The sequence below is a fragment of the Tursiops truncatus genome, chromosome 2 (assembly GCF_011762595.2).
Source record: "Tursiops truncatus isolate mTurTru1 chromosome 2, mTurTru1.mat.Y, whole genome shotgun sequence".
In the NCBI taxonomy this organism is placed as follows: Eukaryota; Metazoa; Chordata; class Mammalia; order Artiodactyla; family Delphinidae; genus Tursiops; species Tursiops truncatus.
In genome coordinates, this window is record NC_047035.1 from 152,408,037 (window position 1) to 152,420,363 (window position 12,327).

General features: G+C 41.1%; 1 protein-coding gene across 2 annotated transcripts in view; it reads right to left on the reverse strand.

Annotated features, from left to right (window-relative positions):
* The window catches only part of SFMBT2 (Scm like with four mbt domains 2), a 205,719-nt gene that overhangs the window by 124,839 nt on the left and 68,553 nt on the right, over nucleotides 1-12,327 (reverse strand). The window lies entirely within an intron of this gene.

Consider the following 12,327-nt stretch of genomic DNA (forward strand, 5'->3'; position numbering starts at 1 on the left):
GACCTCATCCAGTCTCACGGCTTCAAACACCAGCTGTATGCTGGCAACACCCACTTAAACCTCTATCCGGGTCGCCTCTCTGAACTCGAGACTCATACACACAACGCCCACCTCGACGGCTCCACCAACACCCCAACTTAACACGTCAAACACAACCTATTGGTCCCCCACCACCAGCATGTGCTCTGCCCACAGACTCTCCCAGCTCTGTAACAACTGTGCTTCTCCTGCTGCTCGGGACAAAACCTGCGGAGTCACCCCTGGCTCTGACACTCTCTCCCTGACCCTCAAACTCCTCTAGCAACACCCCCCAAAGACACACACAAACACACTCACGTCAGATCCACCAGCAAACCCCGTTGACTCACCTTCAAAATCCAGAATCCAATCACTTTTTTGCCAAATCTACAACCACCACCCTGATCCACTCCACCTGGATTATTGCTACAATCTTCTCGTGGATGTGGCCTCCCCACAGAACAGCCAGAATCATGCCTTCAGAGCACAAGTCATTTCTGAGTGATTCTGCAGCTCAAAACCCTCTGAGGAGGAAAAGCCAAAGTCTTCACCCCAGTCTACATGGCCCCATGGGCCACAGCTCCAATGTTCCTCCCTGTCCCACTGTGCTGGCCTCCATGCTGCCCTATAACACAGCAAGCACATTCCTGCCCCAGGACATTTGCACGGGCTGTTTCCTCTGCTCAGAATGCTCTTCCCCCAGTTATACCCAAGGCGTGGGTTTACCCTTCACTTCCTTCAGGCCTCTGCTCTGATGGCACTTTATTCTGGAGGACATCCTACCCCCACCACATAAAACATCTCTTCTTGTCCCACCAGCCACTGTCATTTTCCTTCCTACTGACCTCACCAACGTTCTATCCAGAGCACCTATTTCCAGCTGACAGACTAAACACTGGTGTGTTTACTGTCTGCCTCCCCTTCTTTCTCTAGAACTTAAGGTCTGCCAGAGTATTTTGTTTCCTTCACAGCTGTAGAAAACCTAGCACCTAGCAGTGCTGCTACATGGTATTTCTTGAAACAGCCTCCCCCAAAGTTAACTGGCATCTCCCATAAGAGTCCTCCCCTCGAGGCTGCCCAGGGAGAAGGGGACACACCTACACAGCTCTATATCACCAAAGGGAAAAAATGTTCTGCATATTGTTTTTTGGTTTATATCTTTAAAATATTTTATTTCCATCACTTAAATACTAGAGCAGATGATTTTTTGCAAACAAAAACATCTACATTAACTGCAGGCCACAATTCACAGTAGAAAAATGACATGGTTTTATTTTACTTTTTCAGTTTTCTTAATCAGCATATACTGTATAGATTCATTATATTTTGGTTAAAATATAAAAACAATACACTGAATTCAGGTTAGAATATTTTTAAAAAATCAGGCCGAGATTGGGAGATCCCAAGAGTCAACCTAGTGTGGGTATGTGGACCAGAACCTACTGACCACAAGGAGCAGAGGTGACAAGGGATGAGGAGAGCATGAGAGATTTTCAAAGACCTCAACATGGTCCCAGAGAGACAACCCCAAGTCAGAGAACACACCATCCACTCAAAACAGAACAAAACTCCTGGTGAGGCAACTGCACAACTTGCCTTTGTAACATGCTTGCATTTCTCCGTCGCTGGGCCTTCTTAATTCTTTTTCTTTATTTTTATTGGAGTACAGTTGCTTTACAATGTTGTGTTAGTTTCTACTGTACAGCAAAAATGAATCCGCTATATGTATACATATAGCCCCTCCCTTTTGGACTTCCTTCCCATTCAGGTCACCACAGTGCATTAAATAGAGTTCCCTGTGCTATACAGTATGTTCCCATTAGTTGTCTATTTTATACGTGGTACCAAAGTGTAAGTGTCTCAGTCCCAATCTCCCAATTCCTCCCACCCACCCCCGCTTTCCCCCTTGGTATCCATACATTTGTGTCTCTACCTCTGTGTCTCTATTTCCTTTTTATGACTGAGTAATATTCCATTGTATATATGTACCACATCTTCTATATCCATTCCTCTGTTGATGGACATTTAGGTTGCTTTCATGTCCTGCCTATTGTAAATAGTGCTGCTATGAACATTGGGGTGCATGTGTCTTTTTGACTTATGGTTTTCTCTGGGTATATGCCCAGTAGTGGGATTGCTGGGTCATATGGTAGTTCTTTTTTTAGTCTTTTAAGGAACCTCCATACTGCTTTCCATAGTGGCTGTATCAATTTATATTCCCACCAATAGGGCATGAGGGTTCCCTTTTCTCCACACCCTCTGCAGCATTTATTGTTTGTAGATTTTTTGATGATGGCCATTCTGACTGGTGTGAGGTGATACCTCACTGTAGTTTTGATTTACATTTCTCTGATGATTAGTGATGTTGAGCATCTTTTCCATGCACCTATGGTCACCTAATCTATGACAAAGGAGGCAAGAAGATACAATGGAGAAAAGACCGTCTCTTTAAGTGGTGCTGGGAAAACTGGACAGCTACATGTAAGAGAATGAAATTAGAACACTCCCTAACACCATACACAAAAAAATAAACTCAAAATGAATTAAAGATCTGAACGTAAGGCCACACACTATAAAACTCTTAGAGGAAAACACAGGTAGAACACTCTTTGACATAAATCACAGCAAGATCTTTTTTTTTTGATCCACCTCCTAGAGTAATGAAAAAACGAAAATAAACAAATGGGACCTAATTAAACTGAAAAGCTTTTGCACAGCAAAGGAAACCACAAACGAGATGAAAAGACAACCCTCAGACTGGGAGAAAACACTTGGACCTTCTTCATTCTGACCTCAATCTTCCTGACTGCAGCTTCAGCCGACCCCCTTCTACCACCTTCTTTTTCAAAGTCCCCAGGCAACCTTCATCCAGATAGTTACTTGTCTGGTAATAAGACTCTGGGCATCCTCTCTCTTCTACTCATACATTTAAAATATTTCACAAATCAACCAGTTCTTTCAGTTTGAGTTCGTCTTCAGCACTTACTATGACTCCAATCTTAGTATTTGCTCCAGTAGGAAAAGTTTGGGAACTAATTACCATTCATTAGTTAACCACAGACAGAAGGGATGTTACTCCCTAGGCAAAGCACCCGAGTAGGAGTTCACAGCTCCTAAGTTGGCCATGACATTGAACCTTGACCCTGGGTGTTCCCCAGTTAAAGTTTCTGAACAGGATAAACAGGAATTCCAATGGCTATTCCAAAAACAGAGCTACCTTGGCAATTAGCTGGCCAGATTCTTGTTGTTATAAGAAAGAAAGGAGAATAAGAGTGATTGACTATAAGGAACATTCCAAAGTGCGGGAATCATGATTTAAAACCATAAACCAGTTTGTTATTAAAGGTGGACTGTTCAGAAAGAATCCAAGTTATGGTATGCTGTTCCCTCCCCCGTGAAGGAAAACTGGGGTAGTCATGGTGCCTAAAACAAGAGCTGGATTTGATGTGCAGGCACCGGCAGTACAGAAGGAGGTGTATTTTAGTGTCTCTCTCTCTCTCTCTCTCTCTCTCTCTCTCTCTCTCAGGATCCTCAGAAACTGAACAGGAAATTTCAAAAAAGCAAAGTGCCTAGGATTTTGTCCTCTATGATTCTTAAAACCAACCAACCACCCCAAAATACTATGATAGGATATCATAAAATATTTCAATAAAAATTTTGCAAAAGGGTCACAATACATAAAGGAATGGGCTGTCCCAGCAGCTGTCAGTTATTCATTTTGAGTGCTCGCTATAAATCCGGCCTGCTCTATTACATAAACAGAATTCATTTGGATTACTGCATGTGACAGTTCTGGAAAAAGGCAGCTGTAAACACAGCCTGGACAAATTCCCTGGACTTTTCTTCTATCAATTATGTGAGATCAAATTATATTTGTAGAAATGAAGTTTTACTAAGTAACAATTATTTTTAGGCAATGAAATATAACAGATATTAACTTATGGTTTTCTTCCTGTTATCACTGAAACCAGATTTATAGCTGTTTAACAAAACAAAAACTTTTAGGTCAGCCTTGGAAGCAGCAATTCATCAACTTCTGTGGGGCAGACAAACCAGGCCAGATGAGTGGAGAGGAATAAATTTCCTGCTCATTTTGCAACCATGACTCCCTCCACAGAAGAAGGAGAGGGCAATTTGAGATTTTAAAAGAAGGGAGTGTACAATGAAACGGGGCCTTCTGTGTAGACACTGATTCTCACCACAACCTGGAATTGACTTGTCAAAAAAATCACAAGCTCAAAGAATCTAAAAAAGAAAAAGTGGATATATGTATATGTATAACTGATTCACTTTGCTGTACACCTGAAACTAACACAACATTGTACATCCACTATACTCCAATAAAAATTTTTTTTAATAAAAAAAAATTTTTTAAATCACAAGCTCTTGGTGATTTCTGTCATTTTATCCAGTATCTCGATAACCCCCCCCAACACAATAAACTGCTGAGATTTAAAACCAGCCCCAAATGGCATTAATCTGGAAACATGCCTCTTTTCGTAACCATTCCTGGTTACAATTCTTATTTTTTTAGACTATTTCTGCAGGAATAAAAGGGAAAAGAAATATTTGTAATGCCATCATCTTAGGGAGACTGCATAAGCGGTTACATAAACACGGCCCCAGAGAGGAGCTGGACAGGAACCTATCTTGGCTGACCACGAAAAGGAGTAAGATTACACGGGATACAGAAAACCACAATTATTACATTCTTCTCTCATCTCAGTCCTCTTTTCTGTGTGTTAGTGAGGATCCTGGCTGGCCCAACAGGAAGTGCTGGTGGAACTGAGGATAGATCATCATTACTGATACCTTCTTTCCATGGCTGAGTGGGGACCACAGAAATGGTTCTTCCACTGTAAGGGGTCAAAGGGCAGAGAGTGCCCGAACAAGTCATTCATTTAAAGACTCGGTTTTCTTATGACCGTTACAGGGAGTGCCCAGCCTACAAACTGGTTTTGCTTCAAGGGTCCATTAGTAAACCTGTTTCAGAACTCCCTAAGACATTCTGAGCAATTGCAAAGTTACTAGGAAGAACGGTCTGCCAGGCCAACCCGGAGGAGTCTACCTATACAAACTATACTGAATGGAATTTGAATGATGACTAAATCCCATGTATGTGCCATCCATCATTAACAACATTTTATTTCCATACATTTGTATCACAAATAAATTCAGGAAAAAAGAAGGTGTGGAGACTCTCAAGGGAACAATCGCTAAGAATTGCCCAATTACTGAAATATAAGGTTCTAAGTAGAGTTTGAAAGTAATCGACCTTCAGTATTACATATATTTGACATATTTCATTTGTTTACTAAACTATAAGTATTGCAGATCAACTCAATATTGATTCATTTCCCAGGAGACTTAGAAAAACCTATGTAAGTTGATTCAAAATCGATATTTTCAGGAAGGTCACAGAAACTTTTATTAAAACATACCTACGTACTAATGTTACAAAGATGCAAATTATCATCCATGGGGGTCAACAATCACTGTCCTGTTTCCCCAAGCAACAAACAACTCAGACTGTTACAAAGGGTAATTTACTCACATGCTACCTTTACCGCTAAATATTTTAGTTCCGTGGCCCACTCTCAATCTGTTCAAATGAAGAAAAGGTGATGCAAATGACAAAAGGGTAAAGAATCCAAGAATCGCTGACACTGAACTTCAGCAGCGTCTGCCTGATTTTTCCTAAATGCACCTTCTTTAAAAATGTCTTTTATCAAGGTTAATATTAAGCTGTATTTCCTGAATCCGTGCTAACTCTGGGGAGGAAAAGGCAGGTCACACACAAACTTGACAAAAAAAGGATGTCAGCCTGGGTTAGAAAATTTTCTCTGGGGGAAAAAACCCCACAGTATTTTGCTAATTTTAAAATATAAAATCCCATGACAACATCTGTGTCATTATACCCAAGATGAAGGTCTTCTTCCTAGTCTATCCAACAGCTGAACTGCTAAGAACATAACTGCCTTCTTTGCACTTAATAGGACAAATCTTGAGCAAGAGGTTTCCAGTGGCTATTTTATCTTTTACTGTGACACTCAGCTGGCTGCACTCTATTTTGCAAACTAGCAAATTCTTCCACTGGTGGAAACTCGTCATTTTCCTATTTGCAAATCCACCCACTAAGAAGGTAAAGTGACTTTTAAAAGAGAATTTCACTAATAAATCCATCACATCATCCACCGTCATCCAAGAGGCACTAACCCACCCAGGTTTATCTTGATTGACTCACGGCTCTAACCAGCGGTCACTCAGCTCCACCAAGCAACAAATGATCTCCCCTGGCAAACTGTTGTGATGAATCACCACCCTTCAGGGAGACGAAACATCCCACTCACATCACACTGACAACAAGAAAAATTGGGTAATAAATGGCTGTGCTTTATCTAGGCTGGTACTATATAAATTACAATCAGATTATGTAGATGAAATACATGAGCTAAATTTATCTGCTGTACAACGACACTTGCCACAGTCTCTAAAAAGGATTTATGCTGGAGTCAGGGGACAGCTGAAGAAAGGCTGGTACCACCACTTCTGAAAAGCTCATCTGTCATCCAAAATATTTCTTTTTGCTGTAGAAACCATTAGACCAAAGACCGAGAAACCAAAGACCATTTCATGGTCTTTCCTCTGTGTACTTACATCCTTGGTGTCTGTGTGTCCAAACTTCCTCTTCTTACAAGGACGCCAGTCTAACTGGATTAAGGCCCGTGCATGACTTCATTTTCCCTTCAGCACCTCTTTAAAGGCCCTCTCTCCAAAAGCAGCCACACGCTGAGGTACTGAGGGTTAGGACTTCAACATACGAATTTGGAGGGGACACAAGTCAGTTCACAACACAATGCAATGATCCTTCTAAAGGGAAGAACTGTTTGGTGAAGTATCTGTGCTGTGTATGTGTGTGTGAGTTTACTGAGTCACAATCAAAATAGCCTAAAAGTCACTCATCTACTAGGTTAACCATCCATTTGATCATCCAGCCTCCCCTTCAATCATCAGAGTAACTAGAAATTTACAACTTTTATTCCTCTCAACCACTGAAAAGTTCTTTACAAAAGTTCCAAAATTACTCACACTACCTTCTACCTGCTAATCCACATTCTAGCCTTTGAGGTCATGCAGACTTTGCCTTTCCTTTTGCAAAAAAAAAGGGCAATTATTATGCCCTCCCTTAATCTCTTCCATTCTCATATTATTGAATATCCATGTTCCAATCACAACAACCTAGTTATGTGAATTTGGAGATGGGGGGGTCTTTGTTGTTTTGGGTCCATCTGAGAGACAGGCTGTTTGGAAGGGAATAAGCCTCATATGATTCTAAAACCCACTCTTCCTTGAAAACAGCTGCTCCAGAAGGTATCACTCCTAATGCTCAGAATATACAGTATTTAAATCTTTACCCTTAATATATACCATGTAGCAGAGCATTGCCAATTCTTACAAATACAGATGTTGCTTCTCCAAAAAAGTTAACCCTTTCAAAAGCAAAGGAACAGCTACTACTGGAAGCCTTTACACCAAAAGGCAGCCTTGTGCCATGGAAAACATTAGATGGTACCATCCACTTTGGAATAATCTGGGAACACAAGAAGTTCCAGACCCTAGGTACTACAGGTATACTGCGTTTTGGCTGATAGAGCAAGGGAGGCTCAGAGCAGAGCCTGAGCACGTTAGTTTAAACAAATGAGAGCTTATGGGTATAGTCATGAGAGCCCATCCTTAGAAACCAACATAACAATTCACCTATCAGCAGTATCATCATTTAACGGCCAAGCTGACATTGTCAACAGAGGAAGAGGTGAAAGATCAGAGTCAGATCCTTGTGGAAACTAACCTGCTTAAGAAAAATATTGATTCACGTACCAATTTTAATCAAACATTAGGTGTCAAGTTCTATTAAATTAACAAGAAGATGCATGAAGGCCCCTGGTGAGAATGAAGCAGAAGACAAAACTGTATCTCTGGATGAAAAAGACACCTGATTTTCATATAAATTCCTGAGGAACAACAAGGAAATCAAATGCAATGCTATCCTAATCACTATCGGAAGATAATCCAAAGTAACAGCATAATGTTACAAAAATAGGCATCATAGCAAGAAAAGAGGGTTTTTCTGAGACTCATAATAAATACTGAATAGATAAGAGTATTTCAACATATGTGTCTATGGGTCCTGTTACAGGTAGGTCTGACTTAGCCAGGAAGACACACTCACAATTCGCACATTCACGGGGATGCAGGGGGCATCCTGTCAGGAAGCTTTTGCCTGTTTTCACTGATCCTCTCTGCTCAGAAACCAGAGCTTTTCACCCTTTTTTCCCCAATACCCCACCCTTTAGACATTTTGAGACATTTTTTAGACATTTTAGACATTTTTGTCTAAAAGACAAAGCCCTTTTAGACATTTCTTTTCCAAACCACACCCTCATGATGTTTTAAAACCACAGGTAAATTATATCTGTTCAGGTATTATATGTCTGTATGCTTTACATATTTTAAAAGTATGCTTTTTTTCACCCCCTTAGAAATGCCCGATCACCAGGACGCCCATGGCCAAGTTCTCAGACTCAGCAGGACCACTGGCTCAGTCATGAACTGTATGACGTGAATGAGCTCTGTAACATTTACTTTTCATTAGCACAAGTTCAACACACTGACTCTGTTAAATATGTCTTGAGCCATAATACGACTTATCAATCCAAGGCTATCTAGTCAATCTTTCTTTCAATAAAACACAGAGCCTAGAGGCTGAGGGAACTGCAGGGAGGAAAAGTGTGGAAGTTCTGGTCTTTGCGCCCTGATGTTCTGGGCTGGGGAAGAGGAACAGTCAGTTGGCAAATATGCTGTATGTCAAGGATACATGCTAAAAAAAAATAACTCTGCTAGCATGGGCAAGATTATTACAGTGGAAGGAAGGGCTTGTTTGAAAAGGTGACATTTTAGCAGAGACTTAAAGGAAGAGAAAGCCGTGCAATTATCTGGGATCGGGGTGCTCCGATCAGAAGGTAAAAGGCCCTGGGGTGTAAATGAACTTGGCATGTCTGTGGAATGATGGAAAAAACCGAACTGACCAAGCAAAGCAGGGTCATAAAGATGAACTGCAGAAGACAAAATCAGAGAGGAGGTGGGAGGTGGAGAACCCATGGATGGATTTGTTAACCACATGCACGGGAAAACACGTTATGCTATGTGCCTCACTGAATCTTGAGATGGCTTCGGGTAGTATCAACATTTTAACAATATTAATTCTTCTACTCCACGAGCGCAGGATCTTTCCGCCTGTCTTCTTCGGTTCCCTTCATCCAAGTCTTGCAATGTTCAGTGTACAGATCTTTCACCTCCTTGATTAGATTTATTTCTAAGTATTTTATTGTTGTGGATGCTCTTGGGATCAGGATGGTTTCTCTTCCTCTTTGCCACCATCCCGGAAGGTAAGTAATATCATCCCCACGTTTCAGATGAAGAAAATGAAGCTTAAAGAGTCTAATTTGGGGTACACTCAGTTTGGGGGAGGAGCTGAAGCAGGGATTCAGCGCTAGGGTTTTTCTAACCCCAAAGTCCACTTTTTTTATGACATCATGCTAATTCCAAGTGCCAGACTGCATTGGGAGATTAAAATCGCTGATTTCGACAGTGCAAACTGCCCTAGTATGACAGCCAGCAAATCCCATTTGCCGGCCTAACAGCCCTGGCAACACCCCATTCCTCTACTGGTTCTGACAGCAAAGGGAGTGAAATAAATTGCCTACACAACTCTCCTTTTCAGAAATCTCTTCAACACTGATTACCCTCAGGGTCCAGCGTGTGTTCTTCTTAAGTAATAAGACAACAACCTTTATTACAGGATCACTTGTATATAAAACAAGTTAACAATCTCTCTGGGAGGGAAGAGAAGGAAAAAAGTCACTTAAAAGAACAAAATGTGTATCCCCTTTAAAAAGGAGCGGGTAATTCAAAGTTTCACAAAAGCACTTATGAGTGTCCTAACAGCAATGGAGGGAAAAACAACGTCAGGGATAAAACATCCTGTCTTACGTACACGATGGAGCGGTCTGCCAAATCATTAAGTTGATTGACAGGTAGGATATGGTCTCTTCTCCCTTTGAATTATTTGTTTAACACAAGAGTCCGTACATTTCTTAGGATAATCACAATATACTACCTTCAATAGTTGGTGACTCTGTCTCGTCCACTTTCAAAGATATAAACTGCTTGAGGGTAGGACTTAATCACTTATCTGGATGCTTGGAGATCGAGTCTTTGACAGTTGAAATAGGAACACTTACATCTGCGATACAATTTTTCTGAAAATGCAAACTGAACTTAATACCATAATGATACCAATTCCCCAATTAATAATAAATTCTATGCAACTCCAATCAAAAATTCAGTGGGATTTTTCAGAGAACATGATAAATCTGACCTCTAAATTTATGCGGACTGTCAAAGACCATGGATCACCGAGACTAGTACTTCCCAAACTTTTCCACATCACGGTACACGTAGAAAATGATCATATCCGTACCCATACCACGGGAGCAAGCTTCCAGCTGAAAGTGATCAGCCCTGAAACTGACAACCCTATGTCCCCCTCAGCATTTCCAGAAGCTGACGGGATCATCAGGTTGCCAGGGAGGCCTCGACTCTGCTGGGGGCACATCCCTGAGAAAAGGCTACCTGTGAAGAGGAAGAGTTGGGGTTATGATATGAAGGGCTTCATATATAAAGCTGCAGTACTGAAGACACCTGGATCAGTGTAGGGAAAGGAAAACAGACTCAAGGAACAGAAGAGGCAGCCCTAAACCACCCCCATGCATGCAGAGAAAACTACGACAGAGAAGTCACTGCAGGTTACTGGAGAAGGGAAGAGACATTCCATGTATGTTCCTGGAAAACCTGGTCACTATCACAGAATAACCCTCCAGCCTACACAGGCATCAATTGCAGATGGAATAAAGACCTTGAACACTTTAGAAATTCTAGAAGGAGAACACAAGAAGAGTTTGGAATAAAGGAAGGATGCTTATTGAAGACACAAAAAAGCACAAACAGCAAAGGAAAGGTCTGAACGGACTTAAAAAGAGTGGACAGAGGTGGGTGGGAAGAACAGTCAAACGAAATCCTAACGGCCAATAAACACAGGAAGAGACGCACAACCATGGCAGGAATCAGGGATAGAGAGACAGCATTTCACACCCCTACCAGGGCAAAATCAAGTGTCAACAAGGATGTGGGAAAACTGGAACTTTCCACCTGCTTCTGTTACACTGTAACCACGGTGGGAAATAATTATTTTATTATCATCAGAGAAATTCTCTCACATGGGAAGAGGAACACTCGGCCAAGACTTCCTTGTAGGACTGTTTATAAGAGTGAAAATTCGGACAAAAAACTAAATGTCCACCATGAAGAGAATTGATACGTTGTGGTAGATGCATACAAAGCGAATTGAAGAATTATTTGTCTTGATGTCACTGATGTAAAGTCTGAAAACATGTAAAAACCACACTATACATTACTAATGGAGAAGCAGATATGCGATATAAAACACATCCGGGGCAAAAACACAAACTCAGGAGAGTGGCTACCATGCAACAGGAAGGGTACTGGGGAAGGGAACCAACACACAGGGGGGTTTCACGGGATTATTTTTTCTATCTGAAGGATGTCAAAATGTGAGAGCTTGACAGAGCTATAGAGGGAGTGTGCAGGTCTTTTTTATTTAATCTCTGTACTTTTTCTGCCCATGCAGTAAGTCCCCAAAACAGTTTTTTAAAAAAGAAAATACAGATCGACAAAAAGTTCCTTGAAACAGAGCAGTCTTCCAAGAATGTTGCACGGGAATGTTTTTTCTTTTTAGAAAAAAAAAATATATTAATATATAAAATATTTGGAGAGATGTGTGTGTGTGTGTGTGTGTGTGTGTGTATACGTATATACTAAAAGTCCATCAAGTAGAGACCAGTTAGATCCACCACAGTACATGCATAGAATGGAATTCCACGCGATTATTTAAAATGTTATACACGCATCCATTATTTACTGCCAAGGACATCCAGGAACAATGATTTAAAAGCAATTTACCAGACAGCAGCTATGGTAGGACCCCATGAATGTAAAACTGTCTGCCTGTCTAAAGAGGGGCGTGAGGTGTGTGGCCAGTGCATTCATGGACAGCTGTCTGGGAAAATAATGGTGGGTACCTCTACACAGTGGTATTTCATGAATGTTTTACCTTCCTTTTGTCCTTTCCTAAACCGATCGAATGTTCTACAGTAAGTATGAATCATTATT